The 24,845-nt window shown below is 45.2% G+C and overlaps 1 long non-coding RNA gene across 1 annotated transcript; it reads left to right on the plus strand.

Moving 5' to 3' along the window:
- Positions 1-736: 736 nt before the first annotated feature.
- On the plus strand, positions 737-23,836 carry LOC142013209 (uncharacterized). The gene is made up of 4 exons (XR_012645582.1): positions 737-776; positions 923-1,114; positions 3,114-3,288; positions 23,702-23,836. It is a non-coding gene; the product is annotated as an uncharacterized LOC142013209 (long non-coding RNA).
- The last annotated feature ends 1,009 nt before the right edge of the window (positions 23,837-24,845 follow it).

The raw sequence follows: 24,845 nt of genomic DNA on the forward strand, positions 1-24,845 counted from the left end.
CTATTAATAAGGTGACCATCCGTCCTGTATTTGGGATGCCAAAAAGGTGTCCCTACTTATTTTTTAAAAAGGCCTAATTTTCCTGTATTTGGACCCTCACCTCACCCTCTGACCTTTTCTGCCAGCAGCTGCTGGCAAGAAAGCACTCAGCTGCTGCTCCTGTGCAGCTTCCCCAGGGCTCCAATAGGGAGGGCATGTGGCTGCCACTTCCTTGGGGCTCCAGAGGGGAGGGCAAGTGGCTGCTGCTTCCCGGGGACCTGGGGGGGTGGTGCCAGTGGCTGCCACTTCCCAGAGGCTATGGTGGGGAGAGGGCCAGCAGCTGCTGCTTCCCCGGGGCTCAGGGGCGGGGGCGCCCTCCTTCCTGGCTACCTAGGGCTTGGTGGAGCCAAGAGGAGCCACCCCTCCCCCCATATCTCTGTCCTATATTTCGGACAGGGAGATGTGGTCTCACTATCTATGAAACTGGAGCTAAACGCATTGAGAATCTTTGGTTATGTTTAGAGGTGAGAGCAACAATGGTGATATCATAATGGTCATCTGCTATAGAACCACCAAACCCAGGAGACAGGCAAGGCTTTCTTTGGACAACATAAGATTCCCAATCACAGGTCTTGATTCTCATGGAGAACTTCAATCACCCTGACATCTGCTGGGAGAGCAACACAACAGTGCACAGACAGTACAAGGGAAATTTTTGGAGAGTGTTGGGGACAACTTCCTGGAAAAACAAGTGCTTGCAAAACCAACCAGGGAGCATGCTCCTCTTGATATCAAAGGTAATAAGAATGCTAACATACCTATAGAAACCAATAAGATGGTCAGGGAAACTGTGGGTTCATAATAGAATGGTGGGGAGTGGGGTAGTGACAGATGATGTGGATAAAGCTGAAGTCTTCACTTTTTTTTGCCTTTGTCTTCACAGACAAGGTCAGCTCCCAGAGTGCTGCACTGGGCAACAAAGTATGAGGAGAAGATAAGCACTGTTTTGAGCCTTCTGATAGCAATTGCCAATGATACCATCTTGCTAGGAAGCCCTAACTGATGCAAGATTTTTCATAGTTGATGTAGTTGAAACCGTTGGTGAAATCTATGAAGTTCAAGATTATTCTTTCTGGTAGGTGAGTGCTTTCTCAATCAAATGTCTCAGAATAAAAAGATGTGTCATATACATGATCCTTTTGGTCTCAAACCCACTTGTACCTCCACAGGTTTTTCTGTCTATGACCAGTTTGATTCAGTTCATCAGTATACTGCGGAACACTTTGCCAGGGGCTGAAAGTAATTTTATTCCTTGCCAGGTATCACACGCCAGCTGGCTGCCTCTTTGTTAATTTACTGGTCACACCTTTCTTCCAATTCTCGGAGAAGAGTTCTCTCCCCATACTGTATTACAAAGTTTATAGTTATAGCAAAGTTAATTACTGAAACAATCCAAACACAAAATGTCTGTCTCCATTGGCAAGCTGGAAGGAAATCACTGAGTTGACAATAACTAAGTTAGAATGGAAGGATGATGCTGACAGACAAAACTCATAAGGGAGTTTATCACCTGAAATGAAAGATTCCAAGAGCTTGTTACAAGCATGGCTCCTTTCCCACATTTACCTGCAGAAACTGCAGAGACACCAGTGCTTATGCTTTCAGCATGTCCTTTTATTTTAAGTTCCCTCCACTATTTCTGCAACAATTCCCAGGCAGCAGTCTATTTACAGCACAAGAAATACTTTTTGGCCTTTTTCTTAGGACTCAAGGGCAACAGAGGTCTCCCTCCCCTGAAGCTTCTCTATAATTGGGTTCACGCAACTCTAGTCCACTCTCTTCCCTCTTGGCACTTTCTTCCAGCCACTACCTAGATGAGCACTTTTAAAAGTATCATGTATCTGATAGTGATCTTCCCCACCCTCATTTATGGCAGTGGTATGTGGTGCATATCTAGAGAACCAGAACCTTCATGGAAGTCAGCGGGGGTGAGAGAAACATAAAAGAGGCCCTGCCTTGTGGTTAGGCTGAAAGCCAAAGCAAGACTGAGAGCCTGGGCTGCTATGGGGGACCCCAGACTTCCACCTGTCCTACAGTGGTGCATCCCAGAGGGTGGGGACACAGGATGGGGGCTATTCTGGGGGCCCCACATCACCTTCCCCAAGAGCAGCCCCCAGACTGTCTCCACCCTCTGGGATGCACCAGCCCCGGACAGGTGGAGGGGCTAGTGCTCCCCACAGGTGCAGCCTAAATTCCTGAGGCAGCTATTACCATAGCTCCGGTTTCTGGCCTAGGCAGGGTGCAGGAACTTAGGGGGTTGGGCAAAAATAGGTATGAGCCACTCATGAACTCAGAAATGGATTTTAAAATTCCTCCCAATTCCTGGATCAGGTTTTTTTACACCAAATACCATCTCCTTTCTTGTTGTCTGTCTTTTTAGCCTTAGTCCAGCCATTGTCAGACTGAGGGTTGGGATCCCAAAGTGGGTTGCAGGGCTTGGCTTAGACTTGCTGGGGCCTAGGGCTGAAACCCAAGTTCCACTGCCCAGGGCCAATGCCAAAACCCAAAGGCTTCAGCCCTGGATGGTATGGCTCAGGTTACAGACCCCCTTCCTGGAGCTGAAACCCTCGAGCTTCAGCTTTGGCTTCCCTGCCCATAGTGCCTAAGGCACAAAGCACCATGGCAGTGGTTCTTTGGCTGGCTCAGGCTTCATTCTTACATCCTGGGGACATGAGGTATGAATAGGGTAAGATACAAGCAACAGATAAATAATGAGAGAGGTTATTTTGTACACGCACCTGTTATATTCTTTTATGTATATTCTTCACAAGTAAATAGTCCTCATCTGTTAAATCTTTTGGTGGCAAAGCTTGCCTTCTCTTACACGTGCTTGGATCCAGTGAGTTTCTGATATTGTTTTATCATCCCCTAGACCAGAGGTCAGCAATTTTTGCAAGGTGGAGTGCGGAAATTTGACCTTTTGACTTTTTTATATGGCCCGAGTGCTGGTGATACTTTTTAAAGTCACTTACAGACTTTCTTACAACAGCTTCATTAATAAATACATTAAGATGCAGATCTTTACCGTTTAGATGGTGTTTGGTAGCATTAGCTGGTCTTTTGTTAATTCACAGCTCCCAGCTGCATGGTGATGGAGGGTTCAGCTGAGCTCCTGCCTCGCGTGGCAATGAAAATCAACTTGTAAGTCATTCCTAGCACCCATGCCAGGGGTTGCTGACCCCTGCTCTAGATTTCCAGGTCTGTCATCTCTTCTTGAGAGTGTGACTTCAGCTGAAGTCATTGTCCAAGGTAAGCACATAGAAATCATGTTACTCTATAACAGCTCTCTTTTTATTCCCTATTCTTTCTTTTTAACATTCCCTAACATCTTCTTTAATTTTTTTACCTTCATTACAAGATGAGCAGGTGTCTCCACTGGTCATTCTATAGTTACACCTAGATCATTTTCAGGGATGTTTACAAGGAATTCAAAATCCAGTAGTTTCAAATTTCCCCTCCCAATATACTTTAATTTGTACTATGTTGTCTTTTATTTGCCCACTTACATATCTGTTACATCTCTCTAGATTTCCCAGTAACCCCCACCAAATTTTGGTCAACAGCAAATCTAGCCATATCAATCACCTGGGTTGTTTGCTTGTGTATAGAACAATGTCTGTATTAGCACTATTCCTTGTAGTATCTCCAGCAACACTTTTTTCTTCATTTTGAAAATTTGCCATATAGCAGTATTCTTTGCCTCCAATAGCTTCACTATTTTTTTAATCTCCAAAAAAATCTAATTCTCTCTCCACGTGTCTGCATTTCCATGACAGAAACAAATGAGGAGCTCTTTAAAAAAGCCAATGGAAAACCTTGATTCCTTATCATCAGTGCACCTGATCAGAGTATCATGCCCTACTCTAGCAAAATACTTAAGCACATGTTTAACTTGAATTGCGTTATTAGCACTTTTAATGTGATTAAACTTAAATACATACTGTCTCCATACCAGGGTCCCCTATTCACCTCCTATCCATCACACCAGGGTTACGGACACACCTCTTCCCCCATATTTTCTCCTTCTCACATACCATAATGACTTATGTCCCATAAAGCACAAAGAAAAAGCATTTAGGGTGTCAATACATTCAAGTGTAATCAGGAGAATGAATAGAAATGAGTCAGGGTCATAGGGCTCAGCACCTTGCAGAATTAAGACATGTTCTAGTAACGTGCAATATTTTTGAGTAGATTAGAGGCACCTGATTCATAAAAAGGTGCTGGTTTGTCAGGTTACAGTCAACAACATTCTTCATAATTAGAAGAATTTACCAAATTATCTTGACTACAGTTCATGCCTACATTTCCTACAATCACTTTCACTACCCCATCGTTCCCTCCAAATACAGTGTCCCCTAATCTTCCTCTTAGCAGGAGCTATGCATACTCCCATTCTCTGCTCCACCATACCCGAATCCCCCCGATCTGCAAACTTCCCTCCCTGCCAACCAAGCATCCGCACTGGGCTGACAGACTCGCTGGGCCCCTGGGAAAAGTGGGGGGGGCATCTCTGCTCCCCCAGAAGGGGCAGGGCCCCAAGCAGAAAAACAGGTCTGGGGTTAGCTTCCCCCAGGTAGCCTCAGCACTTCCTAGAGTGCAACATGCAGAGTTCTGGTGGCAATTTAAATGGCCCAGCGGCAGCAGCCAGGAGCCCTGAATCCTTTAGCATTGCCAGGTCTGGGGTAATTGCCCCCTTCTTCCCATTTGACCTAAAGACAATTGAAGAAATACATGAAGCTGTGTTAATCAGATGGCAAGGGTTCCATATGTTCCTGGGCCCTTTAAATCAAATACCCAATTTCCAGTTTTCCAGATTTCCCCCCAGATCAAAGAAGTTCTGGCTATTGATACTTAAAACATTTTTGAAATTGTAGAATTGATAGGATACAGCATTCAAATTTGATTTCATTACATACAGAGAAGTTCTTTTGTGTTGAATTCAAGGCTTTTACAAGTTCAGTCATTTAACAGCTGTAAAAGTCTTGCATCTGCAACAGGTATCTGATGAAGTGGGTCTTTGCCCATGAAAGCTTATGCTCCAAAAACCTGTGTTAGTCTATAAGGTGCCACGGCACTTTCTGTTATTTTTGTGGATACACACTAACACAGCTGCCCCGCTGGTAATATACAAGTTTTTGGCATCTCAGAAAAATCAGACTCCTATCCCAGCATCCCCTATAAAATTAATAGAACCATATAAATGTAGGGATCTTAAACAGTCATCCAGTCCAGCCTCTGGCGCTGAGAAATGGTCAAATAAACCTAGACCATCCCGAGCTAGTGTTTGGCAAGCCGATTCTTAACAGCCTCCAATGATGCCAATTCCACAGCCTCCTTTACAACCCTATTTCAGAGCTTCACTACCCTTACAGTTAGAAAGTTTTCCTTAATATCTGGCCCAAATTTCTCTTCCTGGTAATTAACACATTACTTCTTGTTATAACTTCAGTGGACATGTAGTATAATTAATCACCATCCTCTTTGTAATACTCCATAACATATTTAATGACTATTATAATCCCCTGCCCCATTTCAGTCTTTTTTTCTTAAGTCCAAACATTTTTTTTTTAATCCTTTTTTCATAGATCAGGTTTTCTAAACTTTTAAGCATGTTTGTTACTCTTCTCTGGAGTCCCTCCAACTTGTCCACATCTTTCCTAAAGAGTGGCAACTAGAACTGGAGTTGGTATGCCTGCTGAGAGCTCACCAGTCTCATGTAAAATGGGACAATTACATGCTGTGTCTTACATATAACTCCCCTGGTGTGACACCCCCAAAATGCTATTAGCAGGCTTTCAAAGTATACTCTTTACAAGTTAGTAGTCTAAGGCTGTGAGTAGTAGGAGTGAATGGAAAGGTTGCTACTTGTTATTCATATTTTAAAGTCCTTGTGAAGGGATAGACTGATCAGTGAACTACCGCCTTAGCCTGGATGTGACATAACAGCTCACTTCCTGTCACTTCCTTTCAACTCTGGCCCTCAGCCTGCAGCCAGGCCATGATTCAGTGACCAAGTCAGTGTCTGAAGCTTTGTATCAGGTCTCCAACCCCATCCTTATGTTTATATCTCAGGGCCTCCCCATTGGATCTATCCCCTTCTCAGAGACTTCCCCCAACTTGTATAACCAGCAGCCAAGTGGTCTGGTCAACACAGCTACTTGGGCCTCTCCCCCTAAGCTTCTTCCTGTTGAGCCTCTCAGACTTTCTTTCTCATTACTCTAGATTAAAGGTACTTACAGTTCCCTCATTGCCCACCACTCAGATTCCCTAACAAAACCTACAGCATAAGAAGTGTAAACAAAAACTCACTTCCAGCCCTCTTCAGCTTGACCTTACACTTCTCAGGGGTCTCTCCTTGGAAGTCCAGTTTCTGTCTTTTTGTCAGGACTTCCCACCAGAGCCTGGTCCATATCCCCTCTACCAGCTTTCTCTTCTTACATGAGACTTCCAGCACTTAGACTCTCCCTTGGGAGTCCTTTATCCTCCTGCTCTGCTCTCTCTCGTCTCCAATCGCAGCAAACAACTACAAAGTGTCACCACTTACTGAGCTATGTTTCCTCTTTTTAAACTAACCACCCAGCTCCTGTCCAGCTGGGCTTCATCCTCAGTTAAGCCTGGCTGTCACTCCAAGCATAGCCAGGTAGTTTAATTGGGCTCTTGTGGTGGAGGTGGTGGAGATGGTGGGGGGGGTACATTTATCATTTCAGAGCCAATGCAGGGAACACACCCTGTCACAGATCTATTACCTTTGACTATTCAGATGCATGAAACATAAAGGGCCAAAACCTACTAACCCTTACCCAAGTGAGTCCTTGCGGGAGTAGAACAACTAAGGGCAGTTAGATTTGGAAGGATCAACCCTTTATAATGAAAATAATGGGATAAAATATAACACTGCTGAGCACAATCATAAGAGCAGGCAGGAAAAAGGAAACAGATTTTGGTTTCTCTTTTCTCCTGAGGCATGCCTGTTTGGACGCAAGCTGTTCCTCCTGATTTCTGGGTAATCATCAGAATTAACCTGCATTGTATGAATAGGTCTCAAGTGTTTTGTTATGGTCAGATTTGCCGCTTGTGTGGGCAGACTCTGCTAACTTAAAGGGTTATGCACCCTTGAGCTGCATAGTGGAGGTTGGGAAAACACCTGCAGTGTTTTCATAATATTTAGTGTATATTGAGGGAAGATAATTTGTCAATTTTTAACATGCAAGAGGCAACACGGGTTATTTTTGGCATGCATCTTCCCTCTTTTGCAATTGGATAAAGGCAATATCAAATTTAGGAAATTTTTGCATTTAGAGATAATTTTCATAAGTGAATTGCAATGTGGATAAAAATTTTAGTAACGTGGATCTCTGTAGCCAGTTGTTCGCTATGCACTATGAAGAAAAATTATGTCTTTAAGGCTAGCAGGATGGCTGACTTCACTTCAGAGAATTCCCTAAATCTTTAACATTTTGTATACATTTTATGTAATCTTAGAAAGAGGATACCATGTCATTATTCTTTGCTTATGTATTTTGATCTTAACAGAAACCTAAACAATTCACTAATAAACATAAATTGTGATTAAATTGAATTTCTGAGAAGTCATTTTAACTTACATTTAATGAGCTGTGACTAACTCACAACTGGGATATAACTTCAAGACCAGTGGTTCTTAACCTTTACTGCAGCCGGCACCCCTTTGCTTCTCAAAATATGTTCTCGCACGCCTTATCAAAAATCAAAAATGGAGATGGGGGCATATACACTTTTAAATGCATATTAAATATTTGTAAAATAGCTTTGCATTACTACTTGCCCCAAATAATAGTGCAGTAGGCATACAAAAATATGCAAAGACAACAAGAAGTTCTGTGGCACCTTATAGACTAACAGATATTTTGGAGCATAAGCTTTCGCGGACAAAGACCTGCTTTGTCAGATGTGTCAGATGCATCTGACGAAGCAGGTCTTTGCCCACGAAAGCTTACGCTCCAAAATATCTGTTTGTCTATAAGGTGCCACAGGACTTCTTGTTGTGTTTGAAGATACAGACTAACACAGCTACCTCTCTAATAAAAATTTGCAAGTACTGCCCAGAGATGTTGTGGGGTTTTGCTGTGGAAGTAAATTGTAACTGATGTGCTGTTAGCAGCTAACTGAATTCAAACAAAGCTGCTGCCCTGCCACATCATCATCTGTGCATGCATCAAGAAATACCCCACCATGGCTACGTCTACACGTGAAGCCTACATCGAAGTAGCTTATTTCGATGTTGCGACATCGAAATAGCCTATTTCGATGAATAGCGTCTACACGTCCTCCAGGGCCGGCAACGTCGATGTTCAACTTCGACGTTGCTCAGCCCAACATCAAAATAGGCGCAGCGAGGGAACATCTACATGTCAAAGTAGCACACATCGAAATAGGGATGCCAGGCACAGCTGCAGACAGGGTCAACGGGCGGACTAGCGCTTCCGGGGCAACAGCTAGCCGCTCCCTTAAAGGGCCCCTCCCACATACACTCAGCCTGCACAGCACGCGGTCTGAGGAGCCATAGGCACACAGACCCCGGGCGCCGCAGTCATGGACCCCCAGCAGCAGCAGCAGCAGCAGCTAGAGGTCCACCCAGCCCTCCCGGCAGGAGCAGGGCTTGCCCTGGCCCATGCCATGTGGGAGGCAGCTGAGTACCTCCTTGCCCCAGGGGAGGAGATGCCCCCAGGGCAGCAGGGCTCAACCCCTACCCCTGGAGCACCCCGCTCCACCCCCCGCCTCACATGCCAGCAGCTGTGGAGCTACCCCACCAGCACCGACTGGTGGGAGTGGCTGGTGCTTGGGGAGTGGGACGACGACCACTGGCTCAGGAACTTCAGGATGAGCCGGCAGACATTCCTGGAGCTGTGCCAGTGGCTCACCCGCGCACTCAGGCACCGGGACACTGCCATGCGGCGTGCCCTCCCTGTGGAGAAACGGGTCGGCATCGCTGTCTGGAAGCTGGCCACTCCGGACAGCTACCGATCCGTGGGGCAGCAGTTTGGTGTCAGAAAGGCCACCGTCGGGGCTGTCTTCATGGAGGTAAGAGAACCCACAGGGGGAGGCCAGGGCAGGGCAGGGGGGCCAGAGCAGGGCAGGGGGGCCAGGGCAGGGCAGGGGGGCCAGGGCAGGCCAGGGCAGGGCAGGGGGGCCAGAGCAGGGCAGGGGGGCCAGGGCAGGGCAGGGCAGAGCAGGGCAGGCCAGGGCAGGGCAGGCCAGGGCAGAGCAGGGGGGCCAGAGCAGGGCAGGGCAGGGCAGGGCAGGGCAGGGCCACTCACACCCTGCTCACCCCTCATTGGGGCTGTCCCATGTGCTTTCTCTGCAGGTCATGCGTGCCATCAATGCCATGCTCCTGCACAGGCTCGTGAGGCTGGGGCACCCAGATGCCACGGTCGCCGTCTTTGCCACCCTGGGCTTCCCCAACTGCTTCGGGGCTCTGGATGGGACTCACATCCCCATCCGCGCCCAGCATCACAGTGGAGGACGATACCTCAATCGGAAGGGCTACCATTCTGTCATCCTGCAGGCCTTGGTGGACAGCCGGGGATGTTTCCAGGACATTTACGTGGGCTGGCCTGGCAGCACCCATGACGCCCGGGTTTTTCGGAACTCGGGCCTGTGCCGCCGGCTGGAGGCGTGGACCTACATCCCCCAGCGGGAGATCCCTCTGGGGGACACCACCATGCCCTTCTGCGTCATCGCAGATGCGGCATACCCCCTCCGGCCGTGGCTCATGCACCCCTACACGGGCCATCTCTCCGCTAGCCAGGAGCGCTTCAACGAGCGCCTGAACCGTGCGCGCCAGGTGGTGGAGTGCTCATTTGGCCGCCTCAAGGGATGCTGGAGATGTCTCCTGACCCGCCTGTATGCGGGCCCCAACAACATCCCCCAGATTGTGGGTGCCTGCTGCGCCCTGCACAACCTTGTGGAGAGCAAGGGGGAGACCTTTCTGCAGGGCTGGGCTGCGGAGGCCGGCAAGGCACACGTGCAGCCACCTGCTGCCCCCAGTCGGCAGGTGGACCCCGAAGGGACCCAGGTCCGGGAGGCCCTGCGGGCCCACTTCGACCAACAGGCTGTGGGGTGAACTCTGCCCAGGCCCCCTACTGCCCGCCCCTTCCTCCCCCACACTCCTGCCCCAACGCCCACACCATGGAGCACCCCACCGCCCCCCCCCGCACTTGTCCTGGACAAATGACAGCAAGAACTTGTGGCTGAACGTAATTTTTTTTTTTTCTGGCCGAACCTTTTTTTCGGGGTGTAAATAAATATGTCAACCACAAACAGAAAACTAAGTACAAACGTTCAACCAAAGCAATATGTACAAAAATAAAACAATCCAAAGAAACAACTGTGTGGCATACATAATAAAAAGAAAACCAGGGAGGAGAAAGGGGAGAACTATTTACATGGGGGGGACGGGGCAAACGGGGGCACCAAAACAAGAGGGTCCAACTATATACAAGGGGGGGGCCACGTCCCGGGCCCCTCGCCCCTATAGCCCGGCACTGGGCGTGCCCGGCTGGGAGCCCCGCCGCGCCTGCAGTCTGGTCCGTGGCTGGGTGGGAGTGGGCTGGACCGGAAGGTATCGGGGCCGGCAAGTCTCAGGTGGCTCCAGGGGTCCCTCGGCGCTCTGGCCCTCGCAGGTGGGTGGTGGGGCGACGGCGGACGGGCCGGCGATGGGCGGAGCAGCTGGTGCTGGGGCTGCAGGAGCGGGCAGGGCGGGCGATGGGTCGGCCAGCGCGGCATGGGGGGCCAGGTAGTCGACGAGCCGGTTAAATGTCTGCATATAGGCCCCCCATGCCTCCTGGCGCCAGACCAGCGCCCGCTCCTGCAGCTGGAGGTGCTGCTCCAAGACCTCCAGCTGCCGGCGGAGGATGGCCAGCAGCTGGGGGTCCATCGCCGTCGGCGGTAGTAGGCGTGGGGTCCACCGTCTAGCCCTCCGTGGGGCCGGTCGTTCCTTGGACGAGGGGCTGCCCTGGAGCGATGGTCCCGGAGCTCCTTCACCTTACTCCTCACATGATCAGGAGTGCGGGCAGGGTGACCCCGGGCAGCCAGGCCATCGGCCAGCCGAGTGAACGCATCCACGTTCCGCCTCTTGCTCCCCATTACCTGGAGCACCTCCTCCTCGCTCCAGAGCCCCAGCAGGTCCCGCATCTCGGCCTCCGTCCAGGAGGGGCCCCGCTGCCGCTTCCCAGACTGGCTGGCCCTCTGGCTGGGCTGGCTGCCCTGGCTCCCCTTGGGGGGGGTCCCCTGGGGGCGCTGGGGGGGCTCCTGGCTAGCCATCGCCACTGGGTGGGTGGCTGAGGGTTGTGCAGGCTAGCCGCGTGTGCAGGCTGCAGCCTGCACATTGCCTCAGCTTCCTGCAGAGGCAGGGAGGGGGAGGGGACCTTTAAGGGGCCGCTCCACGCGGCCACCAGTGAGCTGAGGGGCTGGAGAGAGCGTCTCTCAACCCCCCAGCTGATGGCCGCCATGGAGGACCCGGCAATTTCGACATTGCGGGACGCGGATCGTCTACACTGTCCCTACTTCGACGTTGAACGTTGAAGTAGGGCGCTATTCCTATCTCCTCATGGGGTTAGCAACTTCGACGTCTCGCCGCCTAACGTCGAAGTTAACTTCGAAATAGCGCCCGACGCGTGTAGCTGCGACGGGCGCTATTTCGAAGTTAGTGCCGGTACTTCGAAGTAGCGTGCACGTGTAGACAGAACTCATGTGGTGGTACACTGTATTTTGTAGCAAGATAATTTCACTACAGTTAGCTTAGAAACTTGAAAATAAAGTTTTTGTTTGTATATTACAGTAATTGTTGAAATTTATAATGTTAATAAATACATTGGTTTGATGAAACAAAGCAGTTGTATTTATGTGCCTGTGCTAAATTTGTGTTTTTGATGATTTATTTTCTAAAAGAATCTGGCATGTCTCTCACCCCAGGTTAAGAACCACTGTTCTAGAAGAACAGAAATGGCTTAATGAAAGATCATAGTTAAACTATCTGCTCTCTCTGAAGCAGGAACCATGAGTAGCTCAGTGTCTGTACAGCACATTGCACAGTAGGGGACTGATCAGAGCCTCGGGACGCTATCAAAATATAAATACAAACTAATATAAAAAGAAGATTGGTTATATTTGAGTGGTTGTACTTCAGTTATGACTAAGACCCTACTTCAATCATGGGATGATTGTCAATAACTGTGGCTGAGTTGTGGACAATACATGGAAAATCATGGAAAAGTAATAATAGACCTTTATTAATTGCAGAAATTTGGAAAAGCCAGAGAAGATCTATTTGTTTAAGAAAATATTGGGGAGCAATATAAAAGCTCTAGTATTATGTTATGCTTGCTAATTCCTTTTAAAACCAGATATTTTGCTTCAACTTTGTTCTTTAAGGGAATTATTAAAATAATAATTTACAGTTGTTTATGCATGGTGCAGACAGCTTGGCCCCCACTATCAGCCACCAACGACTCACAGTGAGAGCCTGGCTGACTGTATATGGCGGGGTTCCTGCTGTCAGCTGCTCAGCTGACAAAACTGTGGTGGAAACCTAATATTGCAAGAGTTAGAGAGGTTAGTGTTTCCCGTTAGTCTTTGCCCATGAAAGCTTATACTCCAAAATATTTGTTAGTCTATGAGGTGCCACAGGACTTCTTGTTATTGCAAGGTTTTCAGTTTCCATACTATCATGAATTAAGTAGGGCCTTAGTCATGGTTTTCTAAGTTAAATATTTTGAAGAGAGTACCCCAAAACAGAAAACATGCCTAAGTAGACTCCACAAAACCTTGGTGCTGACCTGGGATGCCAGTATCCTTCCAACTATATCAGGGCTGCGTCTACACGTGCACGCTACTTCGAAGTAGTGGCAGTAACTTCGAAATAGCGCCCGTCACGTCTACACGTGTTGGGCGCTATTTCGAAGTTGAAATCGACGTTAGGCGGCGAGACGTCGAAGTCGCTAACCCCATGAGGGGATGGGAATAGCGCCCTACTTCGACGTTCAACATCGAAGTAGGGACGTGTAGACGATCCGCGTCCCGCAACATCGAAATAGCGGAGTCCTCCATGGCGGCCATCAGCTGGGGGGTTGAGAGATACTCTCTCTCCAGCCCTTGCGGGGCTCTGTGGTCACCGTGGGCAGCAGCCCTTAGCCCAGGGCTTCTGGCTGCTGCTGCTGCAGCTGGGGGTCCGTGCTGCATATACAGGGTCTGCAACTAGTTGTTGGCTCTGTGTATCTTGCACTGTTTAATGAAAGTGTGTCTGGGAGGGGCCCTTTAAGGGAGCGACTTGCTGTTGAGTCCGCCCCGTGACCCTGTCTGCAGCTGTGCCTGGCTCCCTTATTTCGATGTGTGCTACTTTGGCGTGTAGACGTTCCCTCGCTGTGCCTATTTCGATGTTGGGCTGAGCAACGTCGAAGTTGAACATCGACGTTGCCAGCCCTGGAGGACGTGTAGACGTTATTCATCGAAATAGCCTATTTCGATGTCGCAACATCGAAATAAGCTATTTCGAAGTTGGGTGCACGTGTAGACGTAGCCCTGGTGTGATATACATGTATTCTACACCTGTGAAAAGATTGACTCAAATGGGAAGAGTTCAGCACAGCCCAGCAATTTTATACACATCCCAGTAGAATTTAATGCATCAAAAGCATACTCTGTTCCATCTCCTTTAAAGACCATAGAATCTCTTTAAGGGCCTGATCCTGCACCCACTGAAACCAATGTGAAAGCATCCCTGGTACTGTATCTGATCAGGATATAGGTGCACATTAAACTTGGATCTGTCCATTGCTTACCTATTATTTTATACATTTTCCAGTTAACACAGGACTCAATTCTGCAACCCTTACTCATGCAGAGTAATGCATACTCGCATGTGTAGTCCCATTTACTACTACACAATGCTTTTTTTGTGGCAGGCATGTGTGAGCTGCCCCTGCAGTTGTGAATGAACAAAGAGGGAGCTGGACCAGCTACCCCAGTTGTTTGTGGTGAGCCAACTGTGTGCAGCTGCTGTTCCCACCTCTCGGTTCTATTTCAGACAGCTCCACAAGCACTTCCTAGAATGGACTCCTACCTGGAATTTCAGTAGGACTCAACAGGCACAGAGCCTACCCACAGTGCTGGTCTGGTCAGGCTCTGTCATCTCTGTGCACATGGATCTGGACCAGGTTCAAAGGAAATTGTAGATGGTCAGCACCCTTCAGGTGCCAGGACTTTATTGGTGTCAAAGCTTGTCAAACAATATGTACTTTTCACAGTCATGTAACAATTTACTCATATTTTTAATCTTGCTAAGCTCTTTGCTTCAGCTATATCCTATATCATGGAGTAAGCTCAGCTCACTGTATGTTGGATTCAAAGTAAAGAACATGATTTTATCCACTGAAGGATAAGGAAAAACTTGCACAGGGACCAGGAACCTCCATCATTTTCATGATACAGAATTTCCATCACAGTGTTCCATTTGATGGGTCTGTTTTCTCGGAACGCTTGGGAGTAAGGCCGCCCACCCAATCCAGTGGGTATCCCAAGATCTGGGAGAAAATTCCATAGATCTTGAGTTATCCATGGAGAGAGTAGGAATTCACACAAAAGTCTCAGTATCTGAGACAATCAGCATTAGATATTGTGGGGAAATGTGTGTGCATGTGTGTACATGCATGCAGATGATGCCACAAGGTGCAGCCATCACCCCTACTAACATGTATATCTAGACCCTCAGATCCCAAGCTCTGCAGACTTGTAGTGGATGGGCATAGATGGGATTAGGTGACAGAAAGGAGCATCTTGCAGAGCCGATACTGGTCTCTTCTATTCATCCTGTCCAGGGTCTGTCAATTTCGCTTCCATTTCTGTCCAGTTCTGGGTGCCGCATTTCAAGAAAGATGTGGAGAAATTGGAAAGGGTCCAGAAAAGAGCAACAAGAATAATCAAAGGTCTAGAGAACATGACTTATTAAGAAAGGCTGAAAGAACTGGGCTTATTTAGTTTGGAAAAAAGAAGATTGAAGGGGGACATGATAGCGGTTTTCAGGTATCTAAAATGGTGTCATAAAGAGGAGGGAGAAAATGTGTTCCTCTTGGCCTCTGAGGATAGAACAAGAAGCAATGGGCTTAAACTGCTGCAAGGGAGGCTTAGGTTGGACATTAGGAAAAAGTTCCTAACTGTCAGTGTGGTCAAACACTGGAATAAATTGCCATGGGAGGTTGTGGAATCTCCATCTCTGGAGATATTTAAGAACAGGTTAGATAAGTGTCTATCAGGGATGGTCTAGACAGTACTTGGTCCTGCCATGAGGGCAGGGGGCTGGACACGATGACCTCTCAAGATCCCTTCCAGTCCAAGCATTCTATGACTCTATGATTTGCTAATTTTAGTGGAAGACTTCAATGGACTATATTCAAGGGTGGTTGATATGCAGAGAGGAAGGAAAATATGGTTTCTAAGTGTGGTAGAACTTGGTGCAGAGTGTGTCCTCTAATGCAGATTTTGCAGACTGGAATATACAGATCTGGATGTGGACATACAAATACATATTACAAAACTTGGTCTGTGTTCAATCCATGCACATGTATTCATTGGACTGTAATTAGGGGTTTGGGTGTCTGTCCTGCAGTCTGTACCCCTGAACACCAGTAGGGTGATTTTCCTACTCAGTTCCTTTTTTGAAATAGTATTATTTATGAAACATGAGTATCTTCTCTATGTGGCACACACAAGCTATTTTATAAAGTTTTTAATATTTCTTTACCAGATATAACATAACCATGCACTGGGAAAATACCATAATTATTTGTATCATCTTTTGAAGAATTAACAACCTTTTAAATCAGCTGCTTTATGTGTAGAGTCCAAGCATCATAGCTAACACATTTTTGACAAAGAAACACACCAAACATAACACAGAGGTCCAGTAATTATTACGGTATTGTTACATAATGGATTTTGTGGCATGAGTAAAGCAAAAGGCTGAAAAACGGAGTGACAGCCCCTTTACCATGTTCACTAGTGTGCCACAAAATGCTGCCATGTGCACACCTCTCACATTTTATTTAAGCAATTCTAAAGTCACAGCCAAGGTTTGGAAGTCAGGCCTGGAAGGTGGAGCCAGTCAGGCCTTATAGGGTAGGGCCAGAGACAAAATTGGAAATCATGAACCAAAGCCAAGGTGCAGTCATAGCAGCCGGGCGTGTCAAAGCTGCAAGCTTAAGATCCATTTAATTGCACAGATAGCTTCTTGGTGTCCCATCCTGACTTAAATAGCATACCTGGCAGTGTTCCCTCTAATTTTTTCCATCTCTGGGAGGAATAAATTTTGTTATGTGAAGCAAGGGATGTGCAGATGTGCATCACCAACAGAAAGATATGTAGCCCACTGTGAGGAGCTGTGTGTGCTTTGTCAATCAGCTGGGTGGCACCTGACTCTGTCCTGGATGACCACCTAAGTGCTCAGCTTACAGGGAACCTAGCAATACTAATCAGGCCCTCCCTAGACTATCACAGATCCTGTGATGTTTGGCCCCACAAGGATCACGGCCTGTCAGTTGCTGGTCTGCTACAGCTGGCAACACAGATTGTGGCTGTTACTTAGAGACCAGCTGAGGGAAATTCTTGACCTTTGGCTCCTCAGATTTATTCTACTGCATACTCTAGCTCTTGGAGTCTGGAAGGAATAATGCTTATGGAGTTTAACACTATTTTGTCTGCCCCATTTGAAAAACTATTTTTATGGTTTGTAACAATCCAGATATTGATTTTTTTTTACACCAGAAATTTTGGGGCATTTCACATATCTACAGGATGTACCAAATCCAGGTAGCTTTAACTACACATGTCCCCTTGGCTTCAAGAGTAGGATAAGTGGCATTTTGCTCAATATCATTAATAACAATCATCATTATCCCTGGCTCTCAGGGGCTTATCAGAGCTCAAAGCGGTTTCAAGAGAGGTCAGTATCATTATCCCCATTTTACAGACAGGGAAATTGAGGAACAGAGAGGTGAAGTCACTTGCCCAAAGTCATCTAGTAACAGAGACAGGTATAGAACTCAAGTGTCCTCCCAGTTCAGGGCATTGTCCACAAGGTCACACCACTTTAAGTGGTATATTTTCTATTTGCCCCTTTAAAAACATGGATAAAACAATTAACACAATTCAGATACTATCAAAACAAGAAAACAGTAAAGTAGCACTTTAAAGACTAACAAAATAATTTATTAGGTGAGCTTTTGTGGGACAGATCCACTTCTTCAAGGTGAGCAAATCAGAGAGCTGGGGGGGGGCAAGTCAAGAATTAGATTAAGCCATGTATGCCCCTCTGCCCTCTGATTTGCTCACCTTGATAATTTTTTTTCTGATTTGTCAACCTTGATTACAGTTTTTGGTTCTCTATGCCTTCAATATTGAGTCTGTTGTGGTATGGCTATGGTCTGAAGAAGTGGGTCTGTCCCACGAAAGCTCACCTAATAAATTATTTTGTTAGTCTTTAAAGTGCTACTTTACTACTTTTTTGTTTTGATGGTATATACACTAGCATGGCTTTCTCTCTGTTACAAGTCAGATAGTGATTATATAAGAGGATCCCAGGACTTATTCTCCACTCGCCTTCCCAAATCCCTCTAAAACAATATTTATTCACACTTTTTGAGTTTTATTACCTTTTATGTACGTACACACAGATGCCATCAATAGCAGTTTTCATGCATATTGGAAGATTTGACCTTCTAAACTTGCTTCTATCTTAGACAGCAGCAAAGAAGTCTGTTACACTTTCTGTCCAAACCATATTCATTTTGGAGAGCTCTCATTGCAAATTCACAAGATCTGTGGATCTAGTAATCTTCACTGTATGGAAGATGACCCAATATTAATGGACGATGATTTAAAATCAGAGCCTACTATCAGTGCCTGAAATACCTGATAGTACTATAAGGGCTCTCAGCTAAAAATGGAGGAATGGAGAGAGCATTTACAAAATCTAATCTCACAGAACTGTTTAAAAGAAACTATTGTTCATTTCATTGAAACAGTTTTTGTTTGAATTTAAACATTCCCTTGCAGTTTATGCAACTCCCACATTGCAGCACTCTGCTAATGTGTGAGAACTCAAAAGCAAAATTGCCACCTGGCCAAATGCTACTCCCACTGATATGAATGGGAGTTTTACTACTGACTCCAGGAGGTAGCACCCTTCAGATCCGCAGATATCCACTTTATAACCACAAGTATCCACAACTGTGGATACCCGCAGCTCACTTTCGCATATGTGGATATAAATTTTGTATCTAGAACACTGCAAATATGCAGATACCCACTTTATAGCTGTGGATATCCACAAACACGGATGTGGATGCATATATCTGTGCATCATTTTTTTTCAGATGCAGAAACAGATACCAATTTTGTACTCATGCAGGTCTCTACCAGTAGGATCATCACTGGACCAGAGGGCTGAGTAGAAATAAAAGGAAACATGAATCATCTGTTTTCATTATCCTTGCTGAGTGAATTGCAAAGAGAATTCTGGATTTTTGAAATTCTTTCTGTTTTATCCATCTAAGACGCTGCTAGTAATACAACTGTACCTAATATCTATCACAAAAACAAACAGTCCTGTAGCACCTTAAAAAGTAATGAATTTACTTATTAGGTAACAAACTCTCATGGGTAAGAGTGATCTTACCATTGAAAGTTCATTACCTAATAAATAAATAAATCTTTTACTCTTGAGAGTGCTACAGGACTGCCTGTTCTTTGTGATTTTTAAATTGACAGTCTCCCTTTAATGTTCTGTGTTTTCATTATGTAACCCCAGAGGCACTGAGACCACTGACAAGGGAGAGAGAAGTCTCTGCTCCACAGCCTTAGCTGAGAGTCAGTTGGCTTACAGCTGGCATGACCATCCGTCCCATTCTTACCCAGACAGTCCCTTATTTAAGCTGTCTCACAGGTGTACCGACTTTTTTAAGAAAATGGGATGATTGTCCCATAATTTGTGAGTCTCCAGGTGTCTCCAGGCAGCAGCCCCCCCACTGCCAGGGAGCTCCTCTGCTGGGCAGCTGCCCCATTCCCTGGCATCCCACGAAGGCAGCCCCCCACTTCTGGTGAGCTCTGCCATGGGACAGGCTCTTCATTCCCTTGCGCACCCCTGCTGGGAGCTTGTGGAGCCCCCATCCTCCACTCCCCCTCATCAGGAGGCTGAAGAGCCCCCACTCCTGGTGCCTCACTGTGGGACAGCTGCCCCCCATAGCTGAGGAGTCGTGACATGGAACAGCAGCCTGCCATCCCTGGAGGCCAGTGTCCCATATTTGCCATTGGGTAATATGGTCACCCTATTTATAGCTCATGTGGTAGAGCACAGGGGCTAAAGCCATAAGGTTGCAGGTTCATTCCTTCCTGTTGATCAACCATGAATCTCACAATTACAATACCACACCATGGATCTAGGCCAGAGACAGGCCTGGACTGACTCAGTTTTGTTTGTTTCAGTCTTGCTCTTTGCCTGTGTTTTCATGACTGAATTAGAAATTCATGTTCTCTCTCTTTTTTTTTTTTTTTGGAAGATGAAGGCAAACACACACAAGCTGAACTCTATTAAAACTCTTCACATAGTCCATGTTTGTATACAAGGAATTGTGTCAGTTACCCATTTGAAGATTTTGAGAGTCCACAACAACTCAAGTATTACTCAAGTGTTACAGAAGATAATATTATCCATGCAGTCATCCATATTGCACTAGGCAATGTATATGGCAATGAGCAAGGACAGTCTATTGGATTGAAACTAGGTCTAGAAATGAAAATATCTAGTTTTTTCCTTTATCTCTTCCTCTTACTGTGGATTAAATTCATAAATGTGTAGAGAGCCTGTGTCCCAGGTCTAGATACCACTTTAAACCTAATTAAGTGGGTCTTAAAGGGTGGGTACATTGTGGTAGCCTTATGCATAGGAATGAGTTTCACCCTATGTGAACATGAGCAAGTCACTTAAACAGTAGAACCTCAGAGTTACAAACAGCAGAGTTCCAAACTGACCAGTCAACCACACAACTCATTTGGAACACTATATGGAAAATGGAAACCAGAATGTTTGCTCACCTTTGTAAAGCTCTTCAGCTGTACAGAAGAGGACAGAGAGAATTTTTGTTATATTACAGATTACTCATAAGAAGACCATCATGGTGCCCTGTCACAAACCTTAATTTTATTTGCATAAAATGCCACAGATCAAATCTGTCTTTGTTTATGAGACTGTATCCTCTCTCATAAAGATATAAAGATTCTGGCATTCAATGCTCTGCCTGACTGACCAGCTTCACATTGCCCAAAAAGCAGAGGTGGAAAAAGTACCCAACAAGTTACTTGAATAAAAGAGCAGCTACTTTCAGTTCTGGACACTTCAGTACAATCTAGAGGTGATGTGTGCGCACAAGCTCATGTCTGCTTTTGCTCAAGTAGTTTTCCAGAGGGACATCACTAACTTGTACTTACCTAGCAGGAGAGGTAGATACATTGTAGGGTAGAGAGAGAATCCAGAGTGACCTGGATAAACTGGAGGATTGGGCCAAAAGAAATCTGATGCAGTTCAACAAGGAGAAGTGTAGAGTCCTGCACCAGGGGCAGAAGAATCTCAAGCATTGTTACAGGCTGGGGACCGATGGGCTCAGCAGCAGTAAGATGGAAACGGACCTAGGGGTTATGGTGGATGAAAGGCTGGATATGAGTAAACAGTGTGCTCTTGTAGCTAAGAAGGCTAACGGCATACTGGGGTGCATTAGGAGGAGCATTTCAAGCAGATCTAGAGAAGTAATTATTCCCCTCTATTCAGCACTGGTGAGGCCACATCTTGAATATTATGTTCAGTTTTGGGCCCCCCAGTATAAAAAGGATGTGGATGTGCTGGAGCAGGTTCAGCAGAGGGCAAAAAAAAATGATTAAGGGTCTGGAGCACAAGACCTATGAGGATAGGCTGAGGGATTTGGGCTTGTTTAGTTTACAGAAGAGAAGACTTAGAGGTGATTTAATATCAGCCTTCAACTTCCTGAAGGGGAGCTTTAAGAGGAGGGTGAGAAGCTGTTCTCAGTGGTGTCAGATGGCAGAACAAGGAGTAATGGTCTGAAGTTGGAGACGGAGAGGCGTAGGTTAGATATTAGGAAAAACTACTTCACCAGGAGGGTGGTGAAGCGTTGGGATGCGTTGCCTAGAGAGGTGGTGGATTCTCCATCCCTCAAGGTTTTTAAGCCCCGGCTTGACAAGGTCCTGACTGGGATGACTTAGTGAGGGTTGATCCTGCTTGAAGCAGGGGGCTGGACTAGATGACCTCCTGAGGTCCCTTCCAGCCCTATGATTCTGTGACTCTGTGACTCTGTAAAACAGAGTACAGGTTGAACCTCTCCAATCCAGTACTCTCTCATCTGGCAACATATGTAGATTCAGTTAGCCAGATGTCCACTTATCCTGGGTGTGTCCTGGTTTCTCACAGTCCTATAAAGTTTGTTGACAGCTACCAGTCCTGGCTCTCAGTGTTCTCTGTTGTTAATTTACCCCTAAATGTCCTCTAAGAGTCCAGCAAGCAGTGGAAGTGTTGGTGATGTTGCTTAGACAATATTGACTTCCTTTGGTTCTGCAAATTCTCTTGTTTAGCACTGATCAGGTGCCAGATGCCAGCACCAATCACGTGCTGATTGAGCGTGCCAGACTAGAGAGGTTCAACTTGTATTGCCTGCTGGGACTTGTAGATTCTACCTGTCAGACCTCTTTTGAACAATTGATTGTATGCCCTATTGCAGAACTCTGCAGCCTGCATTTGTCCTATGGACTGCATTTTTGCTTCATCACTGTCATATGGAATTCTCTGTATCATTTCTAGCAGGCACTCTAATAATGCCATCATTGGTCCAAATCTGGTCTCACTGCAGTAGTTGGCAAAATTCCTCTCAACTAAAATGGGAACAGGGTTGGATCCAATGGTTATAAAGTCACCACACATCTCTAATTATACCACAGCAAAAGATCATGATTACTATCAAGCCATCCAAAGTCTGCACAGGCAGCTGGCAGTATCCAGAGTGAGATGACTAAAATACCACCTAAAGAAAGACAAGGTGGGTGAAGTAATATCTGTTATTATATCAGCTTCTGGTGGTGAAAAAGACAAGCTAGCAAACTCCACAGAGCTCTTCATCAAACAAGTTCCCTACCTAAAACAACCTTTCAGGGTTACCTAAAGAAGAGCAGGGTGGAGCTTGAAAGCTTATCCTTTCCAGCAACAGAAGTGGGTTCAGTAAAGACATTATCTCACCCACCTTGTCTAATACCTTGGAACTGAGATGATGACAACCACGTTGCAAACTTAAAGACACAGAAGTTATTTATAACACCAAATAAAGATAATAGCTTGAGGGAAGTCGAAAGTCAGCAAGCCTACTCTGTCCATCTTGAGATACTCTTGCAATTCAAGAATGAAATTTTGTCTAGCTCCAGAAACATTTGCAATTCTTATTGTAAAACAGATCTCTACCGATCAAAAGAAAATAATACAATACAGCCCTCTGAAGCTAGTAGATTGTTATGTACATTTTCAACTGTATTCCTGTATGTATTTCATTTCCCCCAACATTCTTGGGAAAGTTCATCTGCTGAAACAACGCCCCGAAAAATGTCTTCTACTTTTTTCATACATTTTTGAAAGGGGAGATTGCTTTGTTTCGATGTGAATGAGTCAATCAGTGTTAATGGACATTTATAAGAAGGCCGCAAAATAAGATATGTGAAAATTGTAAAGAACTTCGAGGCAAGAAAAGAAACAGTATGAGAGGTAGTAGGTACCACTTCTAACCACTTGTAGCATAAGACCTGTACTGAAGTTAGTTCCTTTTCAAACTTAGCAGTGGAACAATTAATAAAGGAACCCATTAAGGTCTGATTGTTGCTGCTAAAAAGGAAGGTTGAATTTCAGTCCTTTGAAGTAACTGAGAATGATTCAGGCCTCATTACAGAGATATAATCTACATTCATACATTTATGTTAGTGATTCAAATCTATTGGGACAGATTGAATTCCGTTAAATAGTGCATCTTTCCTGTGGAACTTTTCTCAGGCTTTCTCAGGCTAACCTAAGAGGTGACCTAACAATACAAAGTAGTGGGGTATTTAGGGATTCAACTGTGCTATAAAAGAAAGGCTATACAGAAAGTAGAAAAAGGAATGAGATATAATCTAAAAAGCTATGTCAGCTTTTCATTTGGGCTCTGTTTTGTAAATGCCCTCCCTGTCATCACACAGTATAGAAAAAGACTCTATCTGTTGTAGTGGTTTTAAGTACTGCACTAAGTATTGCACCTGCCAGAACCAGATTTAATATGAAACTTCTAACGTAGCAATTCTTATTTTATTTTTGATTCAGGGAATCCAGCAGAAGTTACAAATCAGTTTTAGTAGAATTTCTCCCAATAAGCAGAAAATTCAGCTGAGGCTTTACAGATATTTTAAGTAAAGTTTTTTGAGCTTCCAATAATATTTTTTTCTTCTTGCATTTTATAACATTTTTAGCACAAAGAGTTATAAGATGATGGTTTCATCAAATGTACAATTTAACAGATGTGTATTTTAATTACTTGTCATTTTACACTTTCAGCATCAGCTGAACTTCTGGCTGAAACACAGATCCTTCAGAAACCCTATACCATGTCTTCCGGGCACAGTGGACAACAAGATATAAAACTGTGAACTAGAAAACTGAAATTTATATTGTAGCCTTTTAAGTTGTCAGCCGTTCATTATAGAATAAATGTTTTTTTTTCTTTTGTCTTTAAGATTACTACTTACAAAAATAACTCCTAAATCAAATTAAGCCCAAAAAAATGTCGGAAGTCTTTACCACAGTGAAAATATGAAGAATAACTATTCTGAAGTAACATGAACAACACCATAAAACATATTGATTCTAGCATTAAATGCTTCCATTTTAAAGGCTGTTTAAATGTCACCCACAAAATCTGAGCACATAAATTTCAGAGCCCGCTCTTTTGCAAATGTGTAAACACCATAATTTGAGAAAACAATTTCTAATGTTCTACGTGAACTTAATAAACTAAAAAGCCCTACCAAAGGAATCAATCTAATTTTAAAACTATTTGTCTTTTTTGTATTTTCTGCTGTTCCAGATAAGATTGATTCCAAATGCACAGTATAATGGCAGAGGCTGTTTTTCCATTGCATTCTATTTATCGGCAGTTTTTTTCCCTTTGACCATGCCTGTTTGCGACAAGTTCCACGCTTATGCACAGCATACCCCACTTTGTTTCCACACACTGTAATGTCAGTTGCCCTCTAATCTGTTCTCTTATTTAATTATGTTTCCTCATCTTGCACTTGATACTAGTTATAATTATAGTGTTGATGCACAGTTTAATATCTTGTGCAGGGACTGTCTGTCCTTAATCAAGACCAGTGCCACTCCCTGATCCCTTTTTAAAGTATAAAAACTTAATACATCATGGGGGGGGGGCTGTTAATTGTTGAGAAACCCGCATTCAGACAGGTTTTATGGGGAAAACTTAGCAGTCCCTATAACAGCCCCCTTTGCTTTGAAGTCCGACGCGTGATTCAGTCAATGACTCATGGTAGTAATTAGAAATGTTAGGTCATTTAGATCCCCGATTTCATTTGAGACAAGGAGGGCGAGGGGAGAAGGGGAGACACGATAAATCTGGAGAGGCTTTAAAGGGACGAGCAGAGTAAAGTGTGAACTTTGTATTTCAGCGACGGAAGCGAGAAAT

The sequence above is a fragment of the Carettochelys insculpta genome, chromosome 5 (genome assembly GCF_033958435.1).
Source record: "Carettochelys insculpta isolate YL-2023 chromosome 5, ASM3395843v1, whole genome shotgun sequence".
Classification (NCBI taxonomy): domain Eukaryota; kingdom Metazoa; phylum Chordata; order Testudines; family Carettochelyidae; genus Carettochelys; species Carettochelys insculpta.